We start from the raw sequence: 21,916 nt of genomic DNA on the forward strand, positions 1-21,916 counted from the left end.
GAATTTTGATTCTTAAGAATTTTGTGGGACCGCTGGAAGAGAAAAGACACAAGTCTTTTTTGAAATTTGAAAATCTCATAGGGCACATGAGTTATAAAATGAGAGGTTTTTTTGGGTAAGAATTAAGTGAGGGCATGTTTATAAATATTAAAGTTTTTGTATGGAAATTACAAGTACGAGAGGGATGCTGTTTGATAACTTAATTCTGAAAAAATTAAATGATTATTTAATTGTAGCACGGTTAATGACATAATTGGAATATCAATCAAAAGAATAATTCTGCTTAAAACGAGATAAAAATTTAAGGGGTTGTAGAGATTCAACATCTCTAAAAAGTGATAAACTTTTAATATTGAAACAAGTATCAAAGGTATGCACAATTTCAGTACTGTACTTTAAACTTTTGGTTTTATAAAACTAACCACCTTGTTCTGGTTTGTCATGCAGCTTGGACATTTTCACAGTGCTTTACATAAATCCATGATCTAGATTCCATGGCCTAAGTATTACAATTGGTTGCACTTGAACTGAAAAACAACTGATATAAAGAAAAGAAAAATCAAAGGTTATTATCCAGTTGTATTTTTTCACCTTTCAAAGTAAAAAGTTAAGAATTTAAGTACCTAAATGGTCAAGTAAGCGGGTCACGGGTGTGTGCCGTGCCTAGACCAGCATCATCGGCCGACTAGAAAAATTGACAACATGTTAGCATCCGTTATTGCCGGGGCGCGGTGGGTTCATTGATTCCTCACAGTAATATTCATGAATCATGAGATAGTGGTTGACCTTTAGAGAGGAATTAAAAGAATAGCATCTAAGTAGACAAAAGAGTCCTCCCCTCTATTTAGAACAATTTTAAAGTCTCAACAACCCACTGAAGAGCACAACACATAAAGAGACCCGGCCTAGAGAGCAATTATTATTTATTTATTTATTTTTGGTTATTGAAGCATCAATCCTTCCATTAGTCATTTTGAACTTTCCAACGGTTTGCTTATTCAGATAGTAAGTAATTGTCCACAAATTACGTGCATCATTTAACTTTAAATTTCACTTTTGATGAAAAATTGAAAATATAAGGGAAAGTACCCCTAATGATAGTTACCAATCGAGCTAGTCCGTGCGCAGTGAGAAATAATAGTTTCAATTATTTCCTTCTAGAAAATACTATCACCAGAGTAGCATTGATACTAAACATTATTAAAAATAGAGGTCAAAGTCAGGGGCGGCTGCCCGGTTGGGTAAGGACCCCCTTTGCCTACTACTTCTTCCATTTTTATTTTATTTATTTATTTTTTTAATAAATTTCACATCAATATCTAACATAAATTTCTTTTATGTTTTATAATTTCACTTACCTTTTTTTCGGTCAATTTTGCCATTTCAATATTTGAAATGACAACAAACATTTTATAAGTAAAATAGTAAAATAATACGGAAAAGTCTATGTATAATAAGAGGAGGTAAATAAAACTTGGCTCTCTTTGTTTTTTTTTGGTCCAAGTAACTCTTAATTTTTCCAGTCTCATTATAAAGGTTTTCTAATTGAATATGTGGATAAATTTATTTAATTTGAAAAAAATAAATTCTCAAATTTAACTTTGTTTTGTGACAAAAATAATACCATTACATCCACCAAAAACATGAAGTTACAATTACTAATATTCAAAAAATAATCTTCACGATAGTAAATGATGCTATTTCTAGAAGCATCAACCTTTAAATCGCCTTCCAAGTCCTATAAAAACTCACAGCTTCAATTTGTAAACTTCACAAAACCTGCAGGATTGCTAGTATTTGGGCATTTGCACAAACATGTCCATTTCTTACCACAAGAGTCTTTCATTTCTATTTCTTGCCACCATTTCTACAAGCCTAAACCTTTTTTGTAGTGCTGATCCCACAGATGGATTCACCCTTGTGCCACTAACAGAACAGAATTTCATATTACAGAAACCCTACGACAAGCCTCTGCAGGAGCGCTAGAGTTTTAAAGATGGAGTTCGGAGTCTATGGGTCTACAACAACGACAAGCCCTTCAAAGCTGACAGTGGAACTAGGCCGCGCACAGAAATTCGCTTTAGCGTACTCACTTTCACTCTCTTCATCATACTTGTATACTTGGATCCTCTCCTATACAAGGAGGGTGGAGATCGATCTATATCTGTGGGGACCCCACCCCTCCTGAGGTGGTCCCACCCTTCCCACATGTCATGCACAGGACATGATAATAATTCTCATACCCATACGTAAATGTTAGTGATAGTACATATAATAACACAGTTCTAATCGGTGATGATTTTTATTCTCCTGAATTTTCTTGTAGGGTCTTGATTACACATATGGAGTGTGGCAATTTGAAGGGTATGCTTATGTGCCAAAGGGGACTTCTGGTGTCACAATAATGCAGATTCTTGGGGCAAAAGAAGCAGCTACAACTCTGCAACTCAGGATCTACAATGGCGATATGAAGTACTATAAGTTTGACGTGGTGGCTACGAATCTGTATGATAAGTGGTTCAGGATAAACGTAATTCATAATGTGGATAAAGGAAAGGTGACAATATTCATCAATGGTGTCCAAAAATTTGACACCAATGATAAAGGGCAAGGAAATTTCTACTTCGAATGTGGAGTTTATGCTGCACCAGATGATTCAAGCCACTACATGGAATCAAGGTGGAAAGGGATTAAAATTTATAAGAAGTGATGAAGGAAGGTTCTCTATACCCATATTGGCTTAGAGTGGTAGGAAAAAATGTAATAAAAGTTGAGTCGTGATTAAGTGTCCGAAAGTCATATCCGACTGCATTCATATGGGCGGAGATGATGTCATCATGACATCACGGTAATGTCATTCCCTTCTTACATTCCGATAAAGTCGAATACGTCACTTTCGAACGCTAAATATATGTTTTTTCATAAAAGTTTATGTCTACCAAATTAGTATCTTTGATAATGTGTACTCTGATCATGTGAAGGTTGAAGCACGATATAATAAAATACTTATATGCATCTATCTCAGAAATAGTAGAATTTTAATTCTGATTCTATTGCTATTACAAAGGGAAGATCGGAAAAAGGGCAAAAGTTTATGCCTTAAGAGTAGCTCAGATTTTGTAAAACTAAAAACGATATTGGATGCAGAGACTCTAAAATATAACTACTGCACAAAAGAACATTTTCAGCAGTTTGAAACAACAGTTTTGATTAGGAATCAAATTAACTAAGCTCCACGTTCAATTAAGTCCTAAAATTAGAAAATTAAGTTAGTATAGAAATCGAAGAAAATAATGATAAATTAATCACTGGGATTAAATCGATGAATTGAATTATAATAACCAATATCAATTTACGACTCTAGTACACTTAAATGTTGATATCAATTTTCAGCTCTAGTACACTCAAATGTTGGTGCATGGCTGGAGCACCGAAGAGAATTCACTGTTTAGCTTTCTTAGTTTGCTGCACTTCTCTGAAGTTATTAATTGGCTTGTGGATCAGACCAAGGGTCAGTCAGTGAGAAATAAACTGTTGAAATGTTGGTTTACATCCATTCTATGGAGTATTTGGAATGAAAGACATCGTAGAGTTCACTGGGGCACTTCTCACCATTCTCACCTTCTGACTATGGAAGCATGTTTTGAAGGCTTAACAGCCATGGAAAATAGCTTACTTGGTTTGTAATTCTGAGAATAGTTTTTTAAAACACAAAAAACAGTACAAAAAATTCTACTTGACTCAGTTTTCTGAAAACTCAGCTATAAAAAAAAGTAGGTGAAAAAAAAAAAAAAAAGCTATAAAAAAAAGTATATGTTTTTTATATTTATTTGAAAACAATTTTATGTTCCCTAAATTCCTAAGAACTGTCTCTAGAGTTATAAACCAAACAAATTCAATTTCTAATATTGAGATGCTGTTTTGAGTTTTTATTTTCGCTTGGTTAGATTTGGGGTATGCCCTGAACCTTCTATTTTTCTTTGTTGTTCTTGACTCTGCTTTTGGGGTTCTTTCTCTGTGTACCTTATTGCCTATTCTTTTGAATAAAATATACACATTCAAGGGGAAAAAAATTGTTGATCTCATTAGAAGGAGAAATGAAGACTTAAAAAGCCTACACTAGTTGCTTTATGAATATGGAAACTATGTAAACATTTTATTTTTATTCAAACTATACAGGTAGGGTGGCAATTCGTGTCGGCGTATTGTGTTCGTGTCGACACGATTACGACACGAACACAATTAGGTCGACACGAACATAACACGATTATTAATCGTGTTTAAGACTTTTAACATGAACACAATACGATTATTACACGCATAACACGACACAATACAACACGTATAACCTGTTTAATAAATAAATCAAGACTTGATACGATACAAAAATACACGTTTAAGTTATTTTTGATACGAACACGACATGTTTATTCTACATGTTTAGCTAAATGTGTCATTTTTTACTTGAACACAACACATTTATCTGATACGTTTAGTTAATCGTGTCATAATCGTGTTTACATGGTCAAATATGAACACGACACATTTAATTAGCGGGTCAATTCGTGTCGACACGATTACCCTAAACCCAAACCCTCTTATCTCATATTGTGTTAACGTGTCATGTCAAATATTGTTATCCCTACATACATGAAAGCTATGAATTAAATGAATGAAATATTGAACATATGCAAACAACAAGGAATAAAAAAATAAAATAAAAGGTAAAGTGTAAAAAATCCCCTTGAACTATTGCCCTTTTGCAAATAACCCCTCTGAACTATTAATTTGTTTCAATTAAGATAAACTCATCGCAAAAGATTATTTTGCCCTTTCTCATTAAAATTTTCATTTCTTATTATTTTTATTATATTTTCTCTTATCTAAATATTAATTATACTATTTACCTTAATTTTATTAAAAGTATCAATTTATCATAAAAATGAAAAAAAAATAAATAAATAAATTTGTAACTACCATTTTCTAAAATGATTAACTTATTATTAAAATTTTCTTATTTATAATAAAACTTAAAATAATATAATCTTTTTCACCGTAGAAAAATATATTCTTTTTCATATAATATATTGATGAAAATTTAATATATTACTAAACAAAAAAATACCTACTTTTTCATGTAATATATTCATAAAAAAATTAAAAAAATTAATTAATTTTTTTAATTAACTAAAGATTTTTATTTAAACAATTAATTTTAAAAAGTAAAGGTAAATTTATGCAAATTTAATGGAGAATATGTCATCAAATTAATATGAATTTTTCTCATAATTTATTTCAATAAGAAAATAGGGGGTGAAATATGTTTATACTTTATGTGTATCTTGTGTTTCTTTGTAGTTGATATAAGTTGTATGCATGTTTAGTGAAGTTCTAGGGTTGTATATAGATGAAGCTTGATTTATTTTAACCTAGGGTTTCATTTTGCATATGACTTGTGTATGGTTAAAATAAAATCTAGAGATTTCTTGTATTATGCTTATGAAATTCTAGTATATATCTTACCTTGCTTATGTTGTGAAATCTATGCTATATTGTTGTTTAAGTTAAGGTTTTAAGCATGCTATGTTGTGGATAAAGTCCCTTGTTTAATAACCTTGTTATAGCATAGTTGATGTTGCATTATAAACTTGACATTTCACATACCATTGTACCTTGGAGACTTAGAGCATGGTTGTGTGTGATTATCAAATGTTAGTTGTGCATGGAAAGTGTTTAGTTGCATTGTAGTACTTGTAGTTGTTGTGACAACTTGTTGATTTTGGAGATACTTGGGGCAAAGAAACATTGAAATGGCTAGGGTTTGACCCTAGTACGGGAGGTACAAGTTTTTCCCAGTTATAGTGCGCACTTAGGTAGTTCCTCAAGGGTTAATACCTGAAACAACTTGTATTGTCTTATGTTGTGAGGTCACAACCGGACGCCACCTCTAAGTTTTCCACATTGTATGATTTTGCGTTCATTTTACAAGTTGATATAACCTAGGGTTGTAACTTGTTATATATTATGGATTATCCCATTGTATTAGATTAATATACCTATTGTGGATTGCTTTCAATTCGTGTTAAATATAGCTTAGGACGTTGCCTTAGCTTCCCCTTGAAATGTAGACGTTAGGGAGCATGATCCACTTGAGTACGGTTTATATTATGCATGCAAAAGCCATTGAAACTTTAGGGTATACGCATATTCATTTCCTATGAGTAACTTGTTTACTCACCCCTAGTTGTTTGGGTTATTTTCAGGTAAGGAGACCTTGTTTTGGGATGCACAACGTCCTTAGATTAGCTTATGATGCAATTGGACAATCTCTATGCATTTTTGATGCATGCAAGTGTTAGCATACTTTGTTACTTTTGTATTTGTAAAATGTAACTTGTTTTAAAACGTGTTGATATCATGTGGAACATGTAAAGTTGTAATACCTCTAATTTTAAAAGGATAGTCTCGGCATGTTAATATTTATTTTATTGCATTTTTATTTGTTTAATTGTTAATTTTATTTGTTTAATCGTTTATTTGCATTTATTATTTGATATTTGATTTATTTGAATTATTTAATTATTGTGTGTTATTTTCTTTAATTGTTTAGTTGTATTTTCTATTTGGAATTCACCTGTTTTAATGAGATTAAATTAGTTGTATTTTATATTGGTTTTTCTATAATTAAATTAATGGTAATTGGTTAGTAACTTATATACGTGAATGGGTTTACATTACGGATTAGTTAATGTTTAAATTAGGTTTTAGTTTTCTTTTAGGATTCACGTGGAGGCCGACTAGAATTTAATTAGGGTTTTCAATCTCTAATTCTAAGTGGACTAGGGTTTAGAGACGTCTGTATACATATACTATCATATGGGTTCTGTCTAGGGTTTACGACTAAAACCACGAACAGAGGATATTGAGAGGCAGAGAGGGATTTTGAGAGATAGACGAAGAGGTTCAAGGAGGTCGGGGTGGAGTGCTTTTGGGTTGAACCAAGAGCAATAGATGAGTGAAACGGCAGACTGGGAAGTGGTCAGAAATTACAGAGACGGAGGTTTAAGGTTTTAAACGGAAACCTAAAGGCAAGTCTCTATTCCATCTCTTTCCCTTAAACCTGTGTTCTGTGCATGTCTAGGTAGACTCCAGGGATTAAATTAATGCTTAAACACATCTTTTATGCATGTTTAACAGTGTGTAATTTTATTGAATTAATATGGTTTGAGTTTGCTTAAAGTTTTGAATTGAAATACTGTTGCCGTTGTTTTAGAATCTTGTGTTCAATTCATGTCATGGTTGTATAACAATGTTTTATGATTAATCTCGGACTTATATGGAACCCTAGAACACGTAATAAAATTAGTACAGAGACTCCCAGTATTGCCGGAGGCGAGGAAGACAACAGAAAACACAGACAGGCTTCAGAGAGAGAGAGAGCAGGCTCCCAAAAGAAGGGAGCCAGTTCCTTCTTCAATGGAGCCGGCTCCAAGGGACATGGAGCTGGCTCCATGCTGCATAGAGCAGGCTCCCTAAGGTAGGGAGCCGGCTCTCATGATAAAGGAACAGGCTTTCAATTTATGAGAGCCTGCTCTCGCCCAATTTTGCGTACATATGGTTTTAGGGTGTTGTTTGGACTGTGCAGGGTAATTCTAATTCGTTTAAACTGCTTGGAATGTTGTTTATGATTGTTATAAACCTGTAAACATATAGGGAGATAATAATTCATAAATGGATTAGGGAACGGATAGTGTGAAATTAGGGAAAAGTCATACATGTCGCACTTTGGTTGTTAAACAACTTACATACTGGAACTTGGATATTCTTATATATATGATTTTATACTGTTTAACCATATTGAAACAGAGTTATAATTACAGTGAAATACTTGAAATTTACTATGCTTGGGTTGGATTAAATTATGGTTTAATTTGTTATTAACCGCATTAAGTAATGAACTGTTTGGAGGATTTAGATGCCTAAATTTACTTTAGCCATTTAAATAGTTGGAATATGATTTTTAGGTATTGTAATGAATGCCTAAGATCTTTATATATGTATTAACTTATATTAATGCATATTTTGGAGAATGGTTGATGAATATATAGTGTTGTTTTATTAACTATGCTATTTGGAGGATTGTATGCACCGGTATGAGACAGTGGCATACTAGGGATGCATTAGTTCAAACACTAAGTCCTACCTATTCTGGATGGAAGTATGGATTAACCATAAAGGTTAAGTCCTACTCATGTTAGAGTCATGTCAATAAAATAATTGCATGACCTACTAGATGGATTGTTATACATTTATCAAGCCAATATACCAGATGGATGGTATTTTGTATTAGGAGTATACGGATTTTATATATTTATGCTATGGTGATATGGTATGAGCTTGAGTCTCAGGACCATGGTTAGGGTGCGTATATCGCCTAGGATGGATAATTAGACATATGTGTTGTTCCCTGGTAGGTCTAGGTACACATGACCACATTATGTGCGATTTGCATGGTATTTCTACTCAGGCTGAGACAGACCTATTGGACTTGCGAGCGTCCTATAATGTGTACTTATATATATATGGATTACTCTAGATATTGTTGAGCTATTTAGGATGTATCTGCGTATCGGGTTTCTGTATGGATCGTAGTAAAATAGGACTTGCATGTGGGCCTGATCCACTCTCTTATTTTTTTCAGGTGCTCGTCAGTTCCAGGGTTAGAGCTTGGTTGTGCAGAGTAGATACAGACATTCATTCCTCTGACTACGTAGGACTACTTCTTCATTTAGCTTTGGATTTTGATTACAGTTATTTCCTTTCTAGTTTGGGATTTTATTAGGGGTCCACTTGAGGGATTCTCGAGTTGTTAAATTAATGGAGTTACTTTGGAGGTTTTGGATTAATGGATTTTAACATTATTATTTTGAGGATTTTTAATTAGAATTCTTTTCTGCTTTATTATTTATTTCTTATTAATTCGATTTGTATTCTGTGCTTAATTATATATTAATTGTTTGATGTCCCTCGGATTTGTGCTCAGACTTGATCACCCGTGGCTCTAGAATCGAGGGGTATCACAAAAGTGTACATAAGTACACTCTTTTGAGACTCCTTGATGTTCATGTAATGAGGCCTAGGGCCAAACAACTTTTATGTATGCTATGGATGCTTTTAAACTTAAGTACATGCTCATTTATGCAATGTATGCCATTGGGGGGTATTATTGTCATTTTTTTGTGCATGGCAATCTTGGTTTAGACCATGGTTGTATAGAACATCCAATTTTAAGGCGGGTTACTTCACAATATTTTTCCAAAAAAGTTTCATAAAGGTTTCAAAACAGGTTCACCGTTCGCATTTGGAGCAATCGATCGCACCCAAGGTGCGATCGATCATGCTTGCAGAGATTTCAAATTTTGGTTAATCGCAGGTACTGCGATCGATCGTACCTAGGGTGCGATCGATCGCACCTGCAGACTTGCAGAACTTTTTCCATTCCATCGATCGCATTGGATGCGATCGATCGCACATGCATTGATACTTTGCATTTTTTTTTTTTTTTGTTTCAAAACTTCGAAACTCGATATCTTTTACATCCGGACTCCAAATCAAGCGATTCTTGAGTCTAAACTTATTATTTTTTCAGTGTCTATCCAATGGTGTGCATGGTAGCACCCATTCTTATTCTGAAAGGATTGTTTTTCCCCTCGAGTCATACTTAGCTGTTTTTAATCCTAGCTTCCGCATATTGCTTTCTTTTAATTTCCATGGCTTCATGGGAAGTTACTCTGGCGTCTTAGGGATGATGTATATCTCTAGAGACCTTGTTTCTTATTTTGCTTCCGCATTTCGGATATGATATCGGATTAACTTTCGGGTCATCATTGTCGCACCGGGTTTGTAATACTTAGGCCGTCACAGATTAGCCACTGGTTGACTAGGAAGCTTGCCATACTCTCTTCTGTTCAAGGCTTGAGCTAGTTGGCCAACTTGAGTCTCTAACTTGGCAAGGGATTGAGAATGAGATTGCACAAGTTTAGAATGAGACTGCACAAGTTAATTAGTTGGCTCTAACTGCTTTGTCATCATTGCCTCGAGCATTGATAAGAATTGTTGAGCTTGACTGAAGGCATTCATAGAAGTGAACCCTGGAGGATTTGAATTCTGTACTTGAGAATGAAAATTGCCTTGCATTTGAGGTACTTGAGGTGGAGGAGCTGATTTTCCTATGGTTGGACTTCTCCATGAGAAGTTAGGATGGTTTCTCCAAGCTGTATTGTAAGTGTTTGAAAACATATTACCTCTGGGCCTTCCATAGGCAACATTAACTTGCTCTTGTGAAATTTCTGAATACTGAGCTGTACTTGGACAAATGGACATATGGTGAGTTGGACTGGAACAGAAAGAGCACATTTCAAAGCCTTGAGCATCAGTCGAAGGAGGAGTAAAATTTGACTGTGAAGTCATCAATTGGTTAATGCCTCCATCTGGCTCACTAGCCCTTGATTTACCCCTGCTTCATTCACACTTTCTGCTCTCCTCAATATGGGAGGAGGCCTTGCTACTGGAGGTAAGACATGTTGTGTAGAATTATCATATATATTTTTGAAGAGCTGTCATACCTCCTTTACACTCTTCAACATAAAATTTCCACCACAAGATGCATCCATCATATACCTTTGTGCCTCATTGAGCCCCTTATGAAAGAAGTTGACAAGCTGCCATTTTGGCATGTCATGATGAGGACACTTTCGAAGGAGGTCTCTGAATCTATCCCAAGCCTCATGAAAAGGCTCATCAAGCCCTTGACCAAAACGAGTAATAGCATCTTGATATTGAGTAGTTCTCACCATGGGGAAGTAATTGTTCAAAAACTTCTATCTCAACTCTGCCCATATAGTGATGGAGTTTGCTGGCAAGGAATTAAACCAGTATTTGTCTTTTCCTTCAATGAAAAGGAGAAAAGGTGTAGCTTAAGCACATCATCATCAAAGCTCTGGATCTTTATTGTTCTGCACACCTCTGCAAAGTCATCCAAGTACCGATATGGATTCTCTTTTGATAAGCCGTAAAAAGTAGGCAGTAATTGAAGAGTACTGGCCTTAATTTTGTAGTGATGTGCCCTTATTTCAAGATACCGAACTATAGATGAAGAGTTATATGCACCTGGTTCATAGTGATCCTTTAAACAGTGAACCGCTCATGCAGCTGGTGGAACTGCTCATTCGACTTGCAACTCCCTAAGGTTCTCTCGATCATCTGCCATCTTTTCCTTTTCAAGGCGTCCAAAATATTTCTTCAAGTTTCTGAGAGTCTTTTCAATTTCTGGGTCTAACGGAAGCTTAGGGAGTGACAAAGAACATTCCAAACGTGTACTGCCACCTGAAATAGTCAATAGAATAAAATAAAATACTAAACTAAAATCCTAATTGAAATTAATTATATAATTTAATATAATCTGTCAAGAACTAAAACAAGTCCTCGGCAACAGTGCCAAAAACTTGTTGTGGGATATATATGTACCACTCGCAAGTACACGAATCTTTACAGTTAGGGCTTACTTGTAAGGGAGTTACCCAAGGGACTTGTGTAAATGTAGTTTGTCAACAGATTTCTCAAATTCCAAATTAACTTGAAAAGAGAATAACCAAATTGTGATGATTTATTCTAAATGAATAAAATAAATAACAATGATTAAATAAGATGTAGAAAATATAGAGAGAGAACTAGGGGCATGACTTTACCACTAACGTCACACCACCAGTCAATTGCATCAATTTATTGGAGACATATATATAACATGCATAAAAAATTAATCATGACTACAAGTACATATTAATTCAACTAGAAGATAATATAATTTAAAGCTAAGCATGGATTATTTTCGATTGGCATAAATAATTTATTTAACTACTTTACTCTAGGGTGTAGTATGGTCTATCTTTTCTAGGCATAATCCATCAAATCTCTAACATTATATTCAGAGAAAAACTATTGTGTAATCATCTCATTCACAACTACAAGAAGTGAATGAGTTGTGTTCAATTACAAGATTCAAATATCTAAGACAAGATAGACAAATATTTGTAATTGAATTAAAACTTTAAAACCGATTTTTATTGAAAAGTCAATTAAAAATCATATAGATTACACAATCATGCATGAATAATAATTGTTCTCAAATAAATAAATACAATCAAACCAGTGGTGCTAAGTTAGGGCTACATCACAACCCTAGCAAAACGTTTAGCCAAGCAAAACTCGAGTGGAATTCTTCATGGTTGAGGAAAATATCTTCACCGTCATGGATTGATCCCTTCTTTCTTCTGAATACTTCTCCTTTGATCTCATCCTCAAGCTCCTCTGTATGATCCTAATGATGTAGAGAACTCTCTTTAAATAAGAGAAAATCAACCCTAAAGTTCCCTTTTTCATATAGAAGACATATATGGAAATTCTGCCAAACAAGGACTCCAAAATAAGTATAGACTTCCAGCCTAAGTTTTGACAAGGTAAACAGTTATTTTATGAAATCCTTGTGAAATAAAAAATTGTAGCTCTTCGAATTTCCTTTCAACCATAGCGGTAATTTAGCTGTTTTGACACTCGAGGAGAGAGATACAGACGTATTACCAAAACGGGTTCAAGTTACCAAGTTTGGCGAAAGTTTCCTAGTTGAAGAAGGATTCTTCCTTTTCTTCTTCTTTCCATTCTCATCAACTTGGGGCTTCCCTTGGACTTTTTTCTAAATATAATTAGACTTGAATCTTCATCATTGCTGGGTCCCACGGATGTCATCTTTTAATGCTCGAAATTACTGGTCTCGACTGATATTACAATTAAAGCCCTAAAATAAATAAAAATAATAAAATAATGTAAAATCACAAATAAACTACTACTAAGAGAATAAAACATGCAAGTAAAGGGGCTAAAATGTATAACATTTAGCGCCTAACAATACACACATACTTTCTCAAGTTTCTCTCTATGGTCTTATTCATCTTAATCTTTTATACTCTTTGGTTTTCTTTAACCCATTTGTGTTTAAAGACTATATGCGAAATACCTATTTGTGTTCTAAACTTATATAGTACATCTTATTTTTTTCTTTGTTTTTATAGAAATTCTTGATGAAATGAATTGCTACCAAATCTTTTGTGCGTTTTTATCTCAATGTTATTCTAGATGGTCTGGGATATATAAAACACGCAAAGGTTAGTTTACAGATCTTTTCTTCATATCGATGACAATGACCGTATAGGTAGTGCTAAAATTTGAATGAAGGATTGTAATGTTATAATGTGATAATTAAGAATTAGAAACACTCGTGGTTGCGCATATATGAAAATAAAGAGAATCTGAATCTTTTTTAAAATGATAGTGAAGTAGAGTCTGAGCTCCACGAGAACTATACTTAATATACAAAAGATCAAATCGATAGCAGTATACCATGTATCGTGTTCTCTACTTTGATATGTGGATTCTTGCAGCATTGGGAAGACTGTTTTGTGGTGGAATTTTGTCAGACATTTCCCTTAATATTCTGTCCAGCGTTTTCCTTGGTTTAACTCGATAATCAGGCTCCGTGACGGAATTTTTCGTAAGATTATAGAGCTTCTCATTCACTTCTTTACACAAATGTGAAAGACCCAACTTTATTCATGCCATGTAGATGTCCTTCTTAGCCCTTGCGCGTAGCCTTAAGCAGGGCATGACAATAAGCTCTAAATAAAAACCATTTATTAGATTCCGGTAATTAATGGAAAAACAACCCAACGACTAATTAATATAGAAAGAAGGGGAAAGAGAAGAGAGGTTGTAATATCCCGATATTTTAAAGAATTTATTAATTGGAATTAATTACTTTTATTTTATTTTTAAATAATTTATTTGATTTAATTTGAATTAATTGCGTTTATTTTAATTTTTAATTAATTTGTTTTATTGAGTGCTTAGATTAATTGTTTTATTTTATTTATATTTCGTAAATTATTGATATGATGATTGTTGTGTGTATGCTTAACTATATTGATTGAATTGTTGGCGTGTTGATTTTATTGGTATGGTGTGATTTGGTTGTAATTTATTATTTTGTTTATGTGCTTAGTGTAATTAGTTTTTATTTTTTTTATTTTATTTAAGTGTTTATTTAATTATTTGATTTATTTAAATTAATTGGATTTTGGCTTAAGGGAAGTTGGACCAAAAGATATAGTCTTGGGCTTGTATGAAGCCTTATTGGGTTAATTAATAAAGGCTCATGGTTATTTAATTATTTAAATGATCATTTTTGTATTAATTATAAATATTTAAAATTATATATAAATATAATTAATTAATAATTATTATGGAAAGATATATATAGAGATATATATTTATGGATATATATAGGTCTATATGATTTATATATATATATAATATAATATATGTTTATAGATATATATTATTTAAAGGTTATTATTTTATTTGAAAGTCCTAGTTGGAATAGGAATATGATTTGGATTTTAATGTGTATAAATATACACATAAGGCTTCAGGTTAAAAGTTTATACGTTAGAAAAATGAGAGAGATAGAAAGAGAAAGAGAAAAGGAGAAGGCCGACAAAGAGGAGGCCGAATCTAAGAAGGAGGAAGTTAGGATTGGAAGAGACAATCAAAGTTTGAAGTTTCGGTTTCGTTTCGAAACCTTCAGGCGAGTTTTCTCTATTTTTTCTCTTAGAATTCATAAGTTTTTCACCTTGAGTATCAAGGCTTTAGATTTAAATTTATTAATTTAAATCATGGTTAGAACGGATTAATCAAGTACATTAAGTTAATTTTATTTGATTAAATCAGGATTTAATCGGAATAGTTAAAAGCATGAATTATTATTATTTAATATTTTTGGAGTTTTAAGGTTTAATTGTAATATATTGGTGTTGTCTATATTTTAAATCAATTTATAGGTTAATTTACAACCCAAGACGGTTATTTATGGAAATCAATTTATAGGTTAATTTATGACCCAAGACGGTTATTTATGGTTTCTGGAATTTCTGAAATTTTTCTGCCATTTTTGGGAATTTATTAGACTTTGTTTTTCTATATTTATTGAAAATTCATATATATATATATATATATATATATATATATATATATATATATATATATTATTTATACATAGATACACCACCGTCTGTGAAGAAGCGCCTCAATAGGGATGTGATTCGGTGTGGGCATGTGCATGGGACGATGGTGTACCTGCCAATCAGGGCCATTAGATTAGTTGAATTTATGTGGAATGATATGGTGCATTGCGGCGCATGGAATGGTGGTACACATGCTGATTTGAACCATTAGATTATTTAATCGTAGGTGGAATAATCCGGTGCGTTGCTGCACATAATAAAATGTTACACACCTTAATCTAGGTCATTGGATTTATTTAATATAAGTAGAATGATTCGGTGCATTGCAGCGTATGGAAAAGGGTACGTATGTGCATCTGGACCGTAGATGTGGTCAAGTCAACATATGAATAATCTGGTGTGGGTGAGCTCACAGCAACTGAAAACTCCAGCCAATCAAAACGCGCAGTACACATGGAGAATTGCGTAAATATAATTAAATTAATATATTGTTATGGAAGGAAGTGTGTGTGTGTGTGTGTATATATATGTATATATATATATATATAATTATTTATATATGTGTATATATGGTTTAATTGTTTAGAATAAGTATGGAGGAATGTGTATATATATATATTGATATAAATGTATATATATGATTTAAATAATCAAATATTACTATGGATGGTATTATACATATTTAGATATTATATAATATATGTGTATGTATATATATATATCAATTAATATGATTATTATTATTATTCTTATTTGATATATCTGGAGAGGCTGGTTAGCAAATTTGTGATATGCTTATAATCTACAAGAGATGTTTACGTATGAATTAGCTTACTATTAAGTTTAAAGTTGATACATAGTTAAGTAGTAAACATGGATAAGTTGTCATAGGCGTAAATATAGTGCCTAAGTATTTGTATGAATAAAATACATACATAGGAAGTATTGATGAGTTGCTAGTTTAAAAGTATAAGATATATACTTGTGGAGGCATGGTTGAATTGTCAATGTATAAATAAATATACTTATGGAGGCATGGTTGAATTGCTAAAGTATAAATATATATACTTGAGGAGGCATGGTTGAGTTGCCAATATATAAATAAATTCATAATGGCATGGTTGAATTGCTAAAGTATAATTAAATTGCTATGTGTATTAGATGATTAAAATTCATCAATGGATACTGTATGTATAAGTTGGATTAGGATTAGATATTCTTAAATTAGAATAATCTAGTAGTGATATGCTAGTGTATTATTTTATATATATTAATAAAATAATATTGGTAGAGACATAGATGATTTGTCAAAGCTTAGGTATTGGCTATATGGTTTAAATAATTAAATTCATTATTGGCTTTTGGATTAAATATAATTTTTCTTGAATTATATTTCATTATTTAAATGATTAAATAATTATTTAAAATGAAGTTAAGGTTGAAGGGGTTTCTCTTTAAAAGAGAAGGAGTTTTGAATTGGTTTAGGTATGATTATGTTTTAATCATGGTTTAATGGTTTTGAAAATTAATGAAACTATTAAGGGATGTGAAGGTTATACTGTATATAACTATTTATACATATGTGTATCATTGTTTATTAAACTTAAAACTTTATTAGGTTTGGTTTTGATCAGAGATGATCTACTTATTGGTTTTCAGAGGTTTGGTAGAGAGAACTTGCTCGTAGGGTTTAACCCACGATATATTTTTCAAGTTATTAGAAGTTCAAGTCTCAAGGTTGAGGATCCGCAACTAGAGGATTTATCCATTCTTTCTTCTTATTTCAGTGTAGGATATTTTCTTATTATTAGATGATAGATTTTATTTAGAGATCACTGGATTATTGGATTATGTTATCAGGGGTCCTTGATTTACGGGATTCCCGAGTTGTAACTTTTGGAGAATTATTAATGAAATTTTTATTTAATAGATTTTCCTTCAATGAATTATTTATTCTTTTTATTTCATTTTGTACTCTATGCTTGTTTGAAATACTTTAATTGTTTTGATATCCCTTAATTTTGTGCGCAGATTTGATCAACCCGTGTTCCGAAATTAGGGGGTGTCACAGAGGTTATTACCACAAACCTAGATTCAAAATCTTCATAGATCATAATTGTCTTATGGTAAGTTGTAATCACAACAACATCCTCCCTCTATCCCAAAAAAGATGTCTCTTTTGGGAAAACGTTGTGAGTCATGATTCTCTAAAAGAGACATCTTTTTTTTAGGTTAAATGGAGTATAAGATTGCAATCCTACAGCATCTGGGATGTGGTTGCCATTCATGCAAAGTGAATGAGTGTTGCTCAGTCCCTCTTTTACTCTACGTTTCTTTTGTTTGAAGGCATGAGAATGCAGAGGCTAATTAACTTCATTTTTTTTTTCTTCCCTAAATAAAGGAGTATATATAGATATCAACAATAATGTACATAAAGAAATAATGAGGGCATACCCTTACTTACACTTCAAAAACCTTTCCTAGGAAGGCCAAAAGAAAAATAACAGAACAAGCTAGAAAACAAGATTACAAGATATCTGAAGACTAATCCCCATAACATCCAGAACCTCCCACATAATACACTTAGCTAGTTCCATAGAGTCACGACACTTATCATTATGCAATCTCTCATTTCTTTCTCCCCAAATAAAATATAAAACAGCAGTAAATAATATCCTAGCCAATTTATTGCCTTTCCCTTGAAATCTTTGAGAAAATATCATTGCCAAATTCTGGACCTCATCAACCCTTTGTAAATTCTAATCACAAATATCATAAATCTTCATCCACACTTGCCATGTATAATCACAGCTAAAAAACATATGATCCAATGATTCCACACTTCTGTAGCACAAATAGCATCTAGAAACCAGAGAAATACCTCTGTGTTGCAGAAAACAATGATGAGTTATAGCATTTTGCAGCACCAAAACTCAATATATAGACCACCTAGGTCTCCTCCACTCTAGCATAATCCAGACCAGCTTACCTCTTGATTAGAAATTCTGCTTGTATTTGCGTGTTTCTTTAATTTATTCAACTTCAGACAAATTCGGGTGATTGGAGAGCAAATATAAAATTTGAGATAAAGGAGATGGAATTTGGATAACAGTATTGAATAAGTGTTGAAGGATTTAAATATTAAAATTACAAGATCTTCTGTTCAAACCTCAACCATTATCCTGATAATTAAAATTAAAACACTAAGTCTATTATATTTCACATTAGCTTCCATCTCCTCCATTTTACGGTCACATTTTTTGAATTTCTAATGTGGTTCGATTTTTTTAGGAATTGTTTGCATCTGGCAGGAATCGATTTTGAGACCCGATATTTGATGAGACACGAGGTTAAAGTCTTTTCTAACTAGGCCAACTCTTTGGAATAATGTGGTTTAAATTTCATGCTTCTTTTTCATTTGCATTAAAAAATAAGCATATGACTTAAAGTATTGTTAGCAGCATTCTGCATGTTGCTTTTGATGCACAACCATCATATATTTGGTATTTTAAATTCTTTGAAAAATACTAAAATTATCTCTTGCTCAATTCTTCTTCTTCTTCTTTTTTCTTTTTTTTTTTTATGTTAAAAGTAATTTGGTAAAATTGGCGTACTCAATTTGAGAGCCTGACTATTATTATATACAAGAGGAAAAATTACAAATATGGAAAAAGAATAAAAATCAAATCCCTAAACAAAAGCCTAAACATTAGTCTATAATGAAAACCCAATAAATCTGTCACAATCATTGAGTCACTTATAGATATGATTCTAACACTCCCCCTCAAGTTGGAGTAAATATGTTGACCAATCCCAGCTTGATTATGGAAGACTAGAGAAGAGAAGGCCCAACAAACTTTGTGAACACATCTGCAGTCTGTTCTGAAGAGGGAACAAAAATAGGATTAATGATACCTGATCGAACCTTCTCTCGAATGAAGTAAATGTCTACCTCAATATGTTTCAACCTTTCATGTAACATAGAATCAGAAGCAAGCATAATGGTTGATTTATTGTCACAAAACAACCTTGAAGAACCTTTCTCTACAAAACCAAACTATCCCAAAATTGATTGAAGCCAAAGGAGCTCACAAGTACCTTGACCCATTACTCGGTATTCAGCTTCAGCAGAGGATCTAGAGACAAAAGCTTGCTTCTTACTCTTCCATGATATGAGATGATTACCATAGAAAGTACAGAAGCCAAAGGTAGAATGTCTATCTGTCTTACATCCAGCATAGTCTGCATCAGTAAAGCATGAGAGTCCAGACTGATTTCATGAGACATAGAACAGACCAAGGCTAGGGCACGACTTAAGATACCTCAAAATATGGTAGACTGCATCCATATGAGCTGAGCGAGGGCATGCATGAATTGACTAACCACACTAACAACAAATGTCAAACCGGGCCTTGTGTTAGTCAAGTAGATAAGACGACCTATCAAACGTTGATACACAGACGGATCTGGAAGTAATTCCCCTGACTTAACAGAGAGTTTGAGATTGGGGTCCATAGGAGTGGAAGCGGGTCGACACCCAAGCATGCCAGTATCTTGAAGAAGATCCAAAACATATTTCCTTTGAGATAAGGAAATTCCACGACGGGATCTAGCAACTTCAAATCCAAGAAAATATCCGAAGGGGACCTAAGTCCTTCACATCAAAGGACTTTTGAAGATGAAGTTTCGTCCGAGCAATCCCTGAAGCATCATTACCTGTGATAATGATATCATCCACATATACTAATAATATAATGTAGCGACCATCATAGCGACATCGAATAAAGCAAGTATGGTCTGAGTGGCAGCGTACAAAGCCCATGGATAGAACAACATCATTGAAACGACTAAACCAAGCTCTAGGAGATTGCTTCAGACCATAAAGAGACTTTCGCAGCAGACAGACTTTCCCAACATACTCCCCCTCAACCCAAGATCTAGGGGGTGGATCTATATATATAGTCTCAAGTAAGTCTCCATTAAGAAATGCATTTTTGACATCTAACTGATGCAGAGGCCAAGAATGGGCAGCAGACAAGGAGATAAGCAGTCGCACAGATGTCAATTTTGCCATAGGAGCAAAGGTAGCACCAAAGTTTTTGTCCAGAATCTAAGTAAAGCCTTTTGCCACCAACCGAGCCTTATACCTATCAATAGAACCATCGATTAAGTACTTCACAGTAAAGACCCATTTGCAGCCAATCGTTTTCTCCCCAGCAGGTAAAGCAACAAGTTCCCATGTATTATTACGTTGAAAAACATCCATTTCTGTTATCATGGCAGACACCCAATTGGGATCCTGAAGGGCTTCTGACACTGATCGATGAATAGAAACAATCACAATCTTGCCTAGGAAGGATTTATATGCACCTGAAAGACCATCATAGGAGACATAATAGGAAATAGGGTGGTTAGTGCTACTAAAGAAACCATACCAATTAGGAGGGTGACGATCACGGGTAGGATAATGGGATATAGGCTCAGGAATGGTAGGAGCCACGGGAGAATGAGAGTTACCTGGACGTAGTTCTGAAGATGATTCTGGCATTGGAGGTTGTATGCGATAGCGACAAGAGTAGATCTGCAAAAGCGGAGAGGAACCCTGCATGGATGGAGAAAGAGATTCCAGGACAGTGTGATTTTCAAAGAGAGGAACAGGAAGGGTAATAGGAGAGATCTCCTTTTTCAGACCACAAGAGATAATCATGTACCACAAAATTAGTATCATAAAAAGGAACAATTTCATGAAATGTCACATCAAGAGAATGATACATATGTTTGGTCACTAGATCATAACAACGATAGCCTTTTGACATAACAGAATACTTCAAGAAAATACACCTAATAGATTTATCATCAAGTTTATGACGAGAAAGACTACAGTTATGAACAAAACAAGTACAGCCGAAAACACGAGGTAGAAGGTGAAATAATGTACAATCAGGCTGGTAAATCTAAAGTGGGGCCTTACCACCCAAAATTCGACTGGGAGTACAATTAATCAGAAAAGTAACTGTAAGAACTGCCATATGCCAATAGAATTTAGGCACATGTTGTGATACCCCTAGTTTTCAAAATGGATAAAATGGGACTTTAAATTTGATTTTATGTGCATTTTAATTAATTAATTGATTATTGGTTTTCTGTGTATTTAATTATTTATTGACTTGAAATTTTGTATGTGTTTTGAGTGATTTATTTTATATTTATTTATTTATTTTCCTGTATTTGTTTTAAGTATAATTAATTAGTTGGTTATTTAATACAGATATAGTTATTATGAACGTGATTGTTTTGGGCACTTGTTTAATACCAGGTTTGGGTGATGTTTAAGTTAGGGTTTAATTGGTATATATATAAGTGGTAGCCGACTTAATGAGTCATGGAATTAGGATTAGGGTTTTGATAGTGCCTATATATATAGAACAATATATGTCTGCAAGGGTTTTGAGAAAACTCTATTCACGTTATGTCTGGAGAGGGGAAAACAGAGGTTCCAAGAAGTAACAGAGGTAAAAGGCAGTGACCAGAGGAGGAAGGGAAGGTCTTGGGTTTGCCGGAATTTGCAGACGGAGGTTGAAAGGTTTCAAACCGAAACCTAAAGGCAAGTTTAAAACTATCTCTTTCCTGTAAACTTGTGTTCTGTGCATTCTTTATAATCTCCAGGGTTAATTCAACTTTAAAACTAATGGTTGATGCATGTTAACAGACTGTAACTTGTTGTGTTTAAAGAACTGGAATCGGTTTCATGCGTACTGTGTTTGTTTATAAATTGAGACTTTTGT

At 33.4% G+C, this 21,916-nt stretch overlaps 1 non-coding gene across 1 annotated transcript; it reads left to right on the forward strand.

Annotated features, from left to right (window-relative positions):
• Nucleotides 1-10,734: 10,734 nt before the first annotated feature.
• On the forward strand, nt 10,735-10,840 carry LOC132275760 (small nucleolar RNA R71). The gene has a single exon (XR_009470731.1). It is a non-coding gene; the product is annotated as a small nucleolar RNA R71 (small nucleolar RNA).
• The last annotated feature ends 11,076 nt before the right edge of the window (nt 10,841-21,916 follow it).

This window comes from Cornus florida, unplaced genomic scaffold (genome assembly GCF_030987335.1).
Source record: "Cornus florida cultivar Cherokee Brave unplaced genomic scaffold, ASM3098733v1 CherokeeBrave_3.0.0_Hap2_Chr09, whole genome shotgun sequence".
In the NCBI taxonomy this organism is placed as follows: Eukaryota; Viridiplantae; Streptophyta; class Magnoliopsida; order Cornales; family Cornaceae; genus Cornus; species Cornus florida.